This window comes from Phyllostomus discolor, chromosome 6 (assembly GCF_004126475.2).
Source record: "Phyllostomus discolor isolate MPI-MPIP mPhyDis1 chromosome 6, mPhyDis1.pri.v3, whole genome shotgun sequence".
Lineage (NCBI taxonomy): Eukaryota > Metazoa > Chordata > Mammalia > Chiroptera > Phyllostomidae > Phyllostomus > Phyllostomus discolor.
Genome location: NC_040908.2, coordinates 55,593,694 through 55,604,597, shown reverse-complemented (window position 1 = coordinate 55,604,597; position 10,904 = coordinate 55,593,694). Strand labels below are relative to the sequence as shown.

The window sequence follows — 10,904 nt, the reverse complement described above, 5'->3', positions numbered from 1 at the left end:
GCCCTGTTATTTATCACATTGAATTTAATTGAGGATAAGGGAACTTTATAAGAGCTCCTTCTTGAGGCAGATTTCTCTGTCTGAATTCTTGTGAGGGAAAGAGGGGAAGGTCAAAGTTTTTTTTTGAATTTTTTGTTTCTTAACAAATAGCTTAAAATCAATGTCCTTCAAAGCAGCCTCAGAGTGGCAGCATTTGTGGTTCCTTCAATGATAAACAGCCTTAGTTGTGGAAGGTGAAGGGTATTACAGATGGTGGTGATAGTTGTACAACAGTGTGAATGCTCTTCAACACCACAAAACTGTACACTTACAAATAATTAAAATGGTAAGCTCTATGTCATGTATTTTTAAAATCTTCACCCAAGGATATGTTGATTGCTTTCTAGAGAGAGGAAGAGAGAGAGAGAGAGAGAAATATGATCAGTTGTCTCTTGAATGTGCCCTGACTAGGGATGAACCTAGATAGGTATGTGCCCTGACTGGGAACTGAACCCACAGCCTTTTTGGCGTATGGGACAATGCTCCAACCAACTAAGCCACCTGACTAGGTCTATGTTATATATATTTTAACCACAATTTAAAGTGTCTGTTTGCAAGCATAAACAACTACTTAAGCATAACTTTGACTAATAAACAACTGGTCTAAATTTTTAAAAGTACGCCTTTTCTATGTGACCTGTTTGATTAGTTTGACAAATACATACATCTGTATAACCATCACCCACCCATGTAACCACTACTCCAGTCAAGAAAGAGAACATTTCTGTTACCCTAAATATTTCCGCTTTGCTTTTTTGTAGTCAATTTAATCCTTACCATGAGCCTCCAGTACTGATCTTCTTACTGGTCTTCTTTTAAGTCACTGTAGGTTAATTTTGCATGTTCCAGAAACTCCCATAAGTGGAATCATAGCATAGGTATTCAGTTGCATCTGTCTTCTCTCATTTGGCTTAATATTTTGACTATCATTTATGTTCTGCATATTGTAATTCATTCTATTTTTATTGCTGAATAATGTTCCAATATGGGAATACAGCTCCATTTATATGTCTGTTCACCTGTTGATAAAGTTTTTTTATTATCTCCAGTTTTTTACTATTATGAATAAAGTGTTCAAGTATTTGTGTTGATCTATATTTTCATTACTCTTGGGTAAATGCCTTGAAAAGAGCTTGCTGAATCATATGTTAAGTGTATATTTAACTTTACAAGAAACTGCTAAACTATTTTTCAAAGTGTTTGTAGTAATTTACATGTCCATCTTTTATGAGAAGGTACAACATATGAGAGTTCTGATTGCACCACATCTTTGCCAACACTTGATGTTAATAACGTTTTAAAAACAAATCCATTTTGGTGAGGTTGTAGAGGTCTCTCAGTGTGCTGATCAGCATGTAGAGCAATAGGAACTTCCACTCACTGCTTGTGGAAATGCAGACTGGTACAGATGCTCTCTAAGACAGTTGGCAGTTTCTTACAAAACTAAGCACACTCTTAGCATTGGATCCAGAAATTGCACTTCCTGGTATTTACTCCAAGGATTGTAAAATGTATGTCCACAGAAACCTGCATGTGGATGTTTATAGCAGCTTAATTCATAATTGCCAAAACTTGAAAGCAACCAAGATGTCCTTCAGTAGGCAAGATCCGTTGTTTGGAATCATGCTGTCCTTGCCCACCTGCCTAAGAGAGCTTACTGCCAAAGCCCAGACAGCAGACCAGATCCCACTGTATAGGAATCTTATCCCAAAGCATACCTGGGTTCACATGTCCTTTTAGAAGTCTAGGTTAAATTTCTGGTGATACCTTCTATGTTTCAGTCCCATGTTCTTATCATTACATCTTAAGGAAAAAAAATAAGCCAATGCCATCTGGATATTTCTATTGCTGCTAGTTGTTATTTTTCTATAGACAAAAAAAAAAAGACTAAGGTGTTCTTTAATTCATAAAGACTCTCACTAAGTAATAACAAAATATTTAAACCTGTAAAAAGAGAATCAGCAATAGCAATATGGGAAAAAAAAAAGGTCACCATTTTAATTTTGAGGTCTTAGCAATTGAAATGGAAATTACCAGTGTTCATGAGGCTTTCCTACATGACTGGTTAGTTTGTTTTCTCTACCAGACAGTACTTCCCAAAGATAAACAAGATGGCAAAAACATCCATGAAAAATTCACAAAGGAATACATAGTTGATACATAGTTACTTCTATAACAAACAAACCAAAGCAGAAACTTGCATCATCATACACAGCTGAACTAAAATGCCTTAAGAAAGCAATCTGAATAACCTTGTCGCATCCATCCTCCACACCTTTCCTTTGGCAAGCGCTCCATGTCCCTGTGAAGCCTCATTTCCCCATCTATTGCCAAAGGCTACCATTTCATATCACACATCAAAGCGTGAGAAATGTCAAGGTAATGAAAACTGACACTGTGGCAAAGAGAAGGTGAGTCTCAGCCATTGTGGGAAAAATGAGGTCAAGGTCATTCTCAGCAGAGCCGTGCATCATCCTGGCTTTTCCACAGCTGTGCTCACACCTAAAGCTGGACTCCACCACACAAAATGCCTCTTAAATAGCAGCCACAGGACACCATTTGGGATTCAAAATGAATTCAATAGTAAGATAGGCAAAACAGTTTCTATAATCTAAACCAAAATCACTCTTGACCTTGAAAGGTTTATTATGCATCTGAAATATCCCTGGCTTAATAAACTAACTACTGAGACTTCATCCACAAACCTAGCCAAATGCATTGAAATCCTTCTCAAAAAATGTACATTAAATTATTAATTTGGGTTACTAGCCACCCCTTGTAGAAACAGAGCCATATAATTAAAGACTCTGGAAGTCTGAAGGCTTTGGTTCTTGTATAGATCAAACTTGGGTCTTGGGCCAAGTCATGGAATCTCTTTCTTCAGTTTTCAATTTCAAAGAGTGAACTCTATTTCAGACCTTGAACTTATTTCTAGCTCTTCTGCCAGGGATTCTCTTTTGCAAAGAAAAATGTTGACACCAGCTCCAAAAGGACACCAGGACTAGTGATGTTTGAGGCAATCAGAAATGTTCATTTGGAATTGACTGGTTTCAACAGTGAATTCACCAGCTCTCAAAGCCACTGATTAGATATTTATGTTTTCTCAGAGGCAAAATAACTCTGAACAAAGGACAAGTTTAGGGTAAGAAGGCTACATTCCTATCTAGAGTGAGAAGTAGTTCCTGATTGAAAATTTAGAGGTTGTATCTGGATAAGATAGCATGAAATAACAGTAGTGATGATAGAAAACTAACCTGCCAAGGACGGTGTACTTTTTAAAATTGGGTCTCATACCATCTTTTTTAATTAGTCTTTTCTTGCAGTGTTATTTGGTGCTTTATTGGGATGGTAAATAGCAACAAACTTCTTGTTCTGAGGTAAGTTGAAATCCACATCTCTACATCCTTGGTACCAGGTGTAGAACAAGACTCTGAAAAGTGCCCTATCCCTTGTCATCTATTGCAACTCACCATCCCTCAGTCTCCTGCCCACGCATGGTCTATGTCTTCAGACTGCCATGTGGACAAGCTCATCACATCCCTTCCAATTCTGAATTAGTCCCTCTCACCAAACACCAGGTTCTTTGTTCTTAAATTAAGACTCATTTTTTAGAGCAGTTTTGGGTTCACAACAAAATTCAGAGCAAGGAACAGAGATTTCCCATAAACTCTCTGCCACCAGACGTGCTTAGCTTTACCCACTATCAACATCCCCCACCAGAGCGGTACATTTGATGAAACTGTGGAACCTACATTAATGCATCATTATCACCCAAAGTCTAGAGTTGACATTGTGGTTCACTCTTGGAGTTGTGCACTTTATGGGTTTGGAGAAATAGATTATAAGTATGCATATCCTTAAGGTTTCTTATGGAGTATTTCACCACCCTAAACACCCTCTATGCTCTTCTGCATATTCATCTTCCCCCAACAACCTCCAGCAACTGCTGATCTTCTACTGTTTCCATACTTTTACCTTTTCCAAAATGTTATATAGTTAGACTTATACCCTACATAGATTTTCATACTGGCTTTTTTATTTAACAATATGTATTTAAGGTTCTTCCACATCCTTTCATGGCTTGATCATTTCTTTTCAGCACTGAATAATATTCTACTATCTGGATGTGTCACAGTCTATTTATTCTGCTCAGCCAGGGGCTGGAAGAACAGTGTGTGCATGAGCATGTCCACGTGCTTGTGGGGGTGTGTGTGTGTTTGCATAAAGTGTGGCTTCTGTCCTTGTATTAGTTTTCTATCACTGTATAACAAATTACTTCTGCCAGGCCAGCAGGAGATTATCTCTGATGCTTCATTCCTTTTTCAAGGCCTCATCTGTCTAACCAGTTCAGGTCCACCCAGGATAACCTCCTTCTCAATGATCTCAAATCTAATTGATTAAGGCTATCATTACATCTGCGAAGTCTTTTCACCTTTGCCATATTCTACTGGCCACAAACAAATTACAGGTTCTAACCAGCAATCAAGGGTGTGACACTATGGGGCAAAGATCTTGGGAGTAATCACACGATGCTGCTTCTCCCAGTCCCCAGCCACTCTACCTAATCTATTGTCATAAGGACCATTGGTGGCCTCCTAATTGCCATGGCCAGCAGCCCCTTCTCAGCCCTCACTGTCGCTGGCACCGAGTGCTGCTAGCCACTTTCTTCATCCTTCTCAGGGTTTTCTGATGTTGCTCTCTCTCTCTGTTTCCCTACCGGAGGGGCAGTGTAGGATCAAAGAAAGCATATCATATTTGTGGTCAAAGAGAACCAAGTCTCAGTCCCAGCTCTGTCTGTTATCAGGAATAATCCACCAGTATCAATAGCTTGCACCTGCTTCTTGAATGAGGCCGGCAGGAATTGGAAAATGCAGAGGAACTTCTCTGCTTCCCTATTTCACTCCCCTTTGTTATTCAGTGCCTTCCATTAGCAGAACTGAAATAGAATCCAGTGGTTTCCAGCAAGAGAATATGAGAAATACAGACTGCAAGCGCCAGCCCCAGCATCCCAGAGCAGCATGAGTGGTTGTGAACTGGAGTGACAATAGGTAAATAATGAGCACAGGCATTTACCTGTTGTAAGTAATAGTGACAGTTGAGCAAATACATCTGTGACCTTGTTAACTCCAATCTGGGATAACAAACATTCCCTGTGGGTACAACTCAACTTTGTGTCACAACTATAGAATGCTCTTTTGCCTTAAAGTTCCTCCCTCATGCCTTAGACCTGTTTGACCAGCTAACAGTAGCTTTCCACTTCACCTCTCCATGATTTCAACATGGAGACTAAGGTTTCCTGGGTCTCCCCTTAGAGAGTTTTTAGAATCATTTAAATCCCTCACTGAACACGGTTTCTGAGCTCCACTGTTCGGGACTACTCAGTGCCACTGTGATCACCTTCCCTCCCACCCACCCTCACCTGGTAATTTGAATCTCAGCAGTCTGGCATGCCACAGGCATTTCAAGAGGGATGGCAGGAGCAGCAGAATTGGTTTGGACACAGTGGCCCTAGGAGAGACCGCTCATGACCCTGCCCCATCCCGGGTGGCCTAATGCTAGTCTGACCCACTTTAAACCACCAACGCTGGAAGAGACTGGCCTCCTGTGGGTTAATCTGCTCATACATTAATCTGCTCCTTTTCGTTGTGCCTCTTATCTCTCTGGGTTATTGTAAAGGTGCAGAGATTAATTAACCTTGAAAGCTTCATTACATAATTTTAGTCATCAGCAAACCTTGGGAAAACCTAAAAAGTGAAGGTACTAAATCATTTTAATTGGAAATTTAACTGAGTGTCTTTGTAAAATATTTTATTGCTCATCTTCTGAACAGATAGCTGCCTCAATGTGTCCTCAGATGCTGGAGTTCGTGGCTGGGTGCTCCTTAGGAGATCTTGTTCTTGCCTTAATGTGAGAAGGTGGGATGCGTCTGAAGCAACAGGTGTCCTTCACAACAGGCAGGCCCTGCGTTAAGGAACATTAGTGTTACCGGAGGAAACATGCTCTTCTGCAGGGTCGTGGAAAATGGATTTCAGAGATACTCACACTGGAGCTGTTTTAAGCGATAGTGGCAAGATTTATTAAAGCAGAGAAAAGTAGTGCACTTTCACAGAGGAGGAGTGGGCAAGATCGAGGCCAGCAGCTGCCCTGAGGTCTTTCTGGAGCTTCCTTACATTCCCTTGGGTTTAGAAAAGAGGAGGCTTTCTAGCTGTCCCAGATTTTTTCCTGACTTTTCCCAGGCTGTGCTTGTGCCCTCCCCCTATCCAGTCTCTTTCCTGGATTTTCCAGGGCCAGTGCCCTTCCCCTGTCTGATCTTTCCCCCAGATTTTCCCAGGCTTTGTCCTCCCCCTTTTATGGTCACCATTTGGGTTCCAGCTGCACATACCCTTAGTCTGGAAAAGCTGTCCTTATGGCATAGGTGGATGTTTTGCTCTGTTTGGTGGAAGGATGTCTGTTACTTCCTGCATGGGATGGCTGTAAAGCTGTTTTTTTCCTATTAATCAGGCTTATTCAGATATCTGGTTCCATTCTCCCCTTTTGTTAATATCTAATTGCCTACTCTAACACCAGCACCTGAAAGCCAGAATGTGCAAATTATGTTACAAAAAGAATCTAGTTTTAAAGATTGAGATTCTAAAATAATGCATATATTTTTGTTTTTTATTGGATAATCTGCTTGGTGAGGATATATTTTTCTCTGTTACTCCAGGGACAATGCACACTGGGCTCCAGGAAATCCTGCCACACCTGGGGCAAGCAGAACAGCACGTGCAGTCGGAGACTGTCTCTCAGCTGCATGGGCGCATTGCCCTCTGGTCAGCGCAAGTGACCTTCTCCTCCCCACCTTGCTCTGCACTTTATCAAAGGTAATGTAGGGAAGGGATCACCTCTGAGGCTCCATTGCATGTTCAGAGGGAGATACTGCTGGTGCCTTGACAGAGAAAAGTGAAAATGAAAGAAAAGTAAAATATTTTATAAACAGAATTTAAAAAGTAAACTAGCCTTAACACAAACTCAATGGTTGTTTTTCATTTGATGTTTACCCTTTCCCAGAAATGTATTGGATCTAGGTAACCAAATCCTTCTGACTCCCTTGAGGGGTGAGGAATAAGCCTCTGTGAGCTGGGCTGGGCCTCTTAGAAGCAGCCTGAGCCCCACCCCTCCCTCCACCAACCATCATCACTCCAGATTCATGAGGTTTCATATAAATGGCTAACAATTAGAAGGGAGGGGCAGTTAAAGAATCCACATTGTCCTCTGTGTATTGTTCTGAATTGTTCTGTGTGCATCTGGTTCTTCCTGTTGCCTGCTGCCAAGGTTTCTCCTCTAGACTCTGTGCAGAGGCTATGAGGGCAGGGTACACATAACTACAACAAAAGCCCAAGTTCTGTCTTTAGCTCGTGTGTGTTGCTTCTCATTTCTGAGTGATCCTGGGCTTGCTTTTCCTCCCATTTCAGTCTCTGAGACTGTGTGTGGATACACATGCATCTGAGCCTCAGTTTGTCTCTATCTATCTGAGTGATAGTCATATGGACTGATTCACATTATTTTTTAAATAATAGGCATTCATAATCAGATATAGACTTTGGAGTTGCACTTTATGGTTTGTTGTGTTTTATGTACTAAGAAAACCATTTGAAATGTATTTTTTGAGGAAAAGTAATATTACCTTTAAAAAGGAACTACACTTATATTAATGTCGACAGTATTTCCCTCTCTGTACAACTTTTTCTATCATATCCTTAAAAATGACATTATTGTTAATGCCAATTATGCAAAAAAAATTCCTATCCTTTTTGAAAGTTGAATGACTCATAAAAATATTTAAGATACCAATGCCCAGAGAAAACCACTCACCATGAATTATGAGCTTCTATGTTTCTAGCCATTCTTTCTCACTTTCGTCACCACTATTACTTCCTTACCCTTTTCTCCTTTGGATTGTCCTTGAATCCAGGAGGGAGTGTGGGTTTGTATCTAGTTTAGGTGTTTGTTGGTAATCTATATCATCTTCTACCAAAATGTCCTTGTTCCCATCTGGTCTTCAGATGTCAGTTTTTGGTGACACAGACCGCTGCTGTCTTCTCTCGAATCCTAATCCTAAAGCAGCTTTTGTTCTGCCAAGGTCTGTGTCCACCTACACACATGAGAGGTGCCTTGCTTTCCCTCATGAGGTTTGGGGACAGATAGAGGTGTCCAATATGAGACTCTCTCAGCCCAGTTATTCAGTGGAAACATTTCTCCCAATTCAGCCCCCTTAACAGCATCTATGTCTTACATCAACCATCATCCTTCAATATCTCCTCCTTCAAATTACACCGAACGCTTCTCATAGATTTCTATTTAGAGGAAACCCTGTCTCCTCATATTTTCTTAGTGTAAAGTGATTTCCTCCAAATTTTACTTTATCATAAAAATTTTCAAATATATAGAAAAATTGAAAGAGTTGTACAATCAGCACATATACACCTACAACATAGATTCCACAGTTGTTAATATTTTACTATATATGTTTTATATTATGTCTATCAGGATATTTATTCAACTACTTATCCATTGATCAGTTCATCTGTTTTGGGTACATTTAAAGATTTAATGTGAATTGCAGGCATCACTGACCTTGTGGTAGCCAACCCCTGAGATGATCCTTATCTCCTGATATTCTCACCTCTGTACGGTTCCCACTTATATTTTATTAGGTGTGGTCAAATGTGACTGATAGAAAAGAATATAGCAGAAGTGATGGTATGTGACCTTGAAGGCTAGATTATGAAATGCACCAAGCCCTACATCCTTCAGTCTTCCCTAGATGATTCATTCTAGGGGAAGCCAGCTAGCATGTCATGAGTAGTGCTGTAGAGAGTCTTACTTGATATGGAACTGAGGCCTCCAGCCAACAGTCATGTGAATAAGCTTGTCAGAGGATTCTCCAATGTCAGTCAAGCCTTCAGGTGACTATAGGTTCTCCCACTATTTTGATTGCAACTTCCTGAAAGAATCTGCCCCAGAACCACCCAACTAAGATACTCTCAAACTCTTCACCTATAAAAACTATAATATAATAAATATTTGTTTTTTTATGGCACTACATTTTTGGGTGATTTGTTACAGAGGAATAGATAGCTATTACAATGTATCACTTCATCCTTAAACACTGAAGCATGCATAAAACTAACTAGAAAATTAAGTAGAATTCAATATTTGTTTCCTGTTTCTCTTCTCCTTCTCATCCTCCTTCTTTTTGTTAGAACAACTGATCAAAATAAAATTCTGGTTTATTATTGGTCAACATTGTTTCACACATGCATCAAACAGGCCAAATAAATAAATAAACAGCAACTTTATAGACAAAAAAAAAAGGAAAAAAATGAAACCATTTATCTTTGGCCTTTTAACCATCTCATACAAACCAACTACTTATAGTACAGCTAAGTATTTTACATATACAAAAGAAGTTACTGGAATGCTTGGACTATGATTATTTTTGCTATTGTTTCTGCTCTTTTGACTAGGAATGTTTTCTCCTTTGAGTTATAATGAACATGGTCATACCACAAGCATAATCAGAAGTAGGAAAGACAATGCTTCAAAGGCTTGCTTGATCTTGACAACCCAAGATCATTAAAAATGGCTACCCCTAAAAATATATACAGCAATATAAAATGAAAATAAGCCCTGACTGGAGAGGCTCAGTTGGTTGGGCTTTGCATGGCAAAGGGTTGCCCCTTGGTTCCCTGTCAGGGCACATGCCTGGGTTGCAGGCGGGTCCCAGTTGAGGGAATGAGAGAGGCAACTGATCCATGTCTTTCCCCCACATCAGCATTTCTCTCTCCATCCCTTCTGCTCTCTCTAAAAAATAAATAAAATTTTAAAAAATGAACTATAGATAAAAATACAAACATATTTTTCTATGTACTTTTAAGAAAAAAATCAGGGCCTTGGGAGTTTTGGGCTTTTCTCCCTGTCCAGTTGCAAGTTCATGTTGTGGTTTTGGTTGGGTGGTGGAGAGCTTGTGTCATCTGTGTGCGGGGCTCCCTGCGGTGTGCTGGCTGGTGGGACTGTACTGGAAGGTGACCATATTTAGATTCTTAGCGGGAAGTGGAAGATGAAAGGTCACAGCAGCCTTTTTAAATTTTTTAATTTAACTTTTTTTTTTGCTGTCTAATCATCCTCATTGATCTTCTGTTTCCTGGTGTCAACATCATCACCCTCAATCATTTTCAGCTGCCCGTATGCCCATGGCTGCCTCAGCCACCTCATCTTCACCTCCATCCTCTTCCTCTCATCATACCCACATCCTTCTTCTTCTTCCTCTTCTTCGTCTATCCCATTGTCAGCTGCTTCCCATTATTCTCATTAGTGTTCCCATTTATAGGTGCGTCTCCTCCATTCTCTGCCTCCTCCACAACTTCTCCTTGAAGTCCTTGGTGGTGATCTTGGAGCTGGTGTCCATGGCCACGTCTCACCTGGTGGGGCACACCAGTGACACAATGCAGTGGATTTTTTTTAAGTGAGAATTTGCAGACTCTGGCGAAAAAGCTGCAGGAGCCTGCGGTAGAAGAGGTAGCTACTGGAGAGCAGGACACGAGAACAATGCAAAGACGACTTTTCAGATCAGCTTGTGGGGTTGTTTCCTGTGTTTTTGAAGCTAAATTTACAGATAATGAAATGCACAAATCTTAAATCAGCCATTCATTGAATTTTTATTAAGGCCCTATCATCAGCCCAAAATGTTCCCTCATATCTTTTCTTAGTCAATTTCTGCCAAGTCTCACACATAAACTTTACTCTCATTTTTCATCACAGATTAGTTTTGCTGATGGAGAAATTAATACAAATTGTGCCATAGAGCATAGGTTGTTATTGTA

General features: G+C 40.1%; 1 long non-coding RNA gene across 1 annotated transcript; it reads right to left on the bottom strand.

The window, feature by feature from the left end:
- Positions 1-351: 351 nt before the first annotated feature.
- LOC118501144 lies at positions 352-5,592 on the bottom strand. The gene is made up of 3 exons (XR_004903748.1): positions 5,459-5,592; positions 817-1,058; positions 352-378 (listed from the first exon to the last, which is right to left on the bottom strand). It is a non-coding gene; the product is annotated as an uncharacterized LOC118501144 (long non-coding RNA).
- Between the last annotated feature and the right edge of the window lie 5,312 nt (positions 5,593-10,904).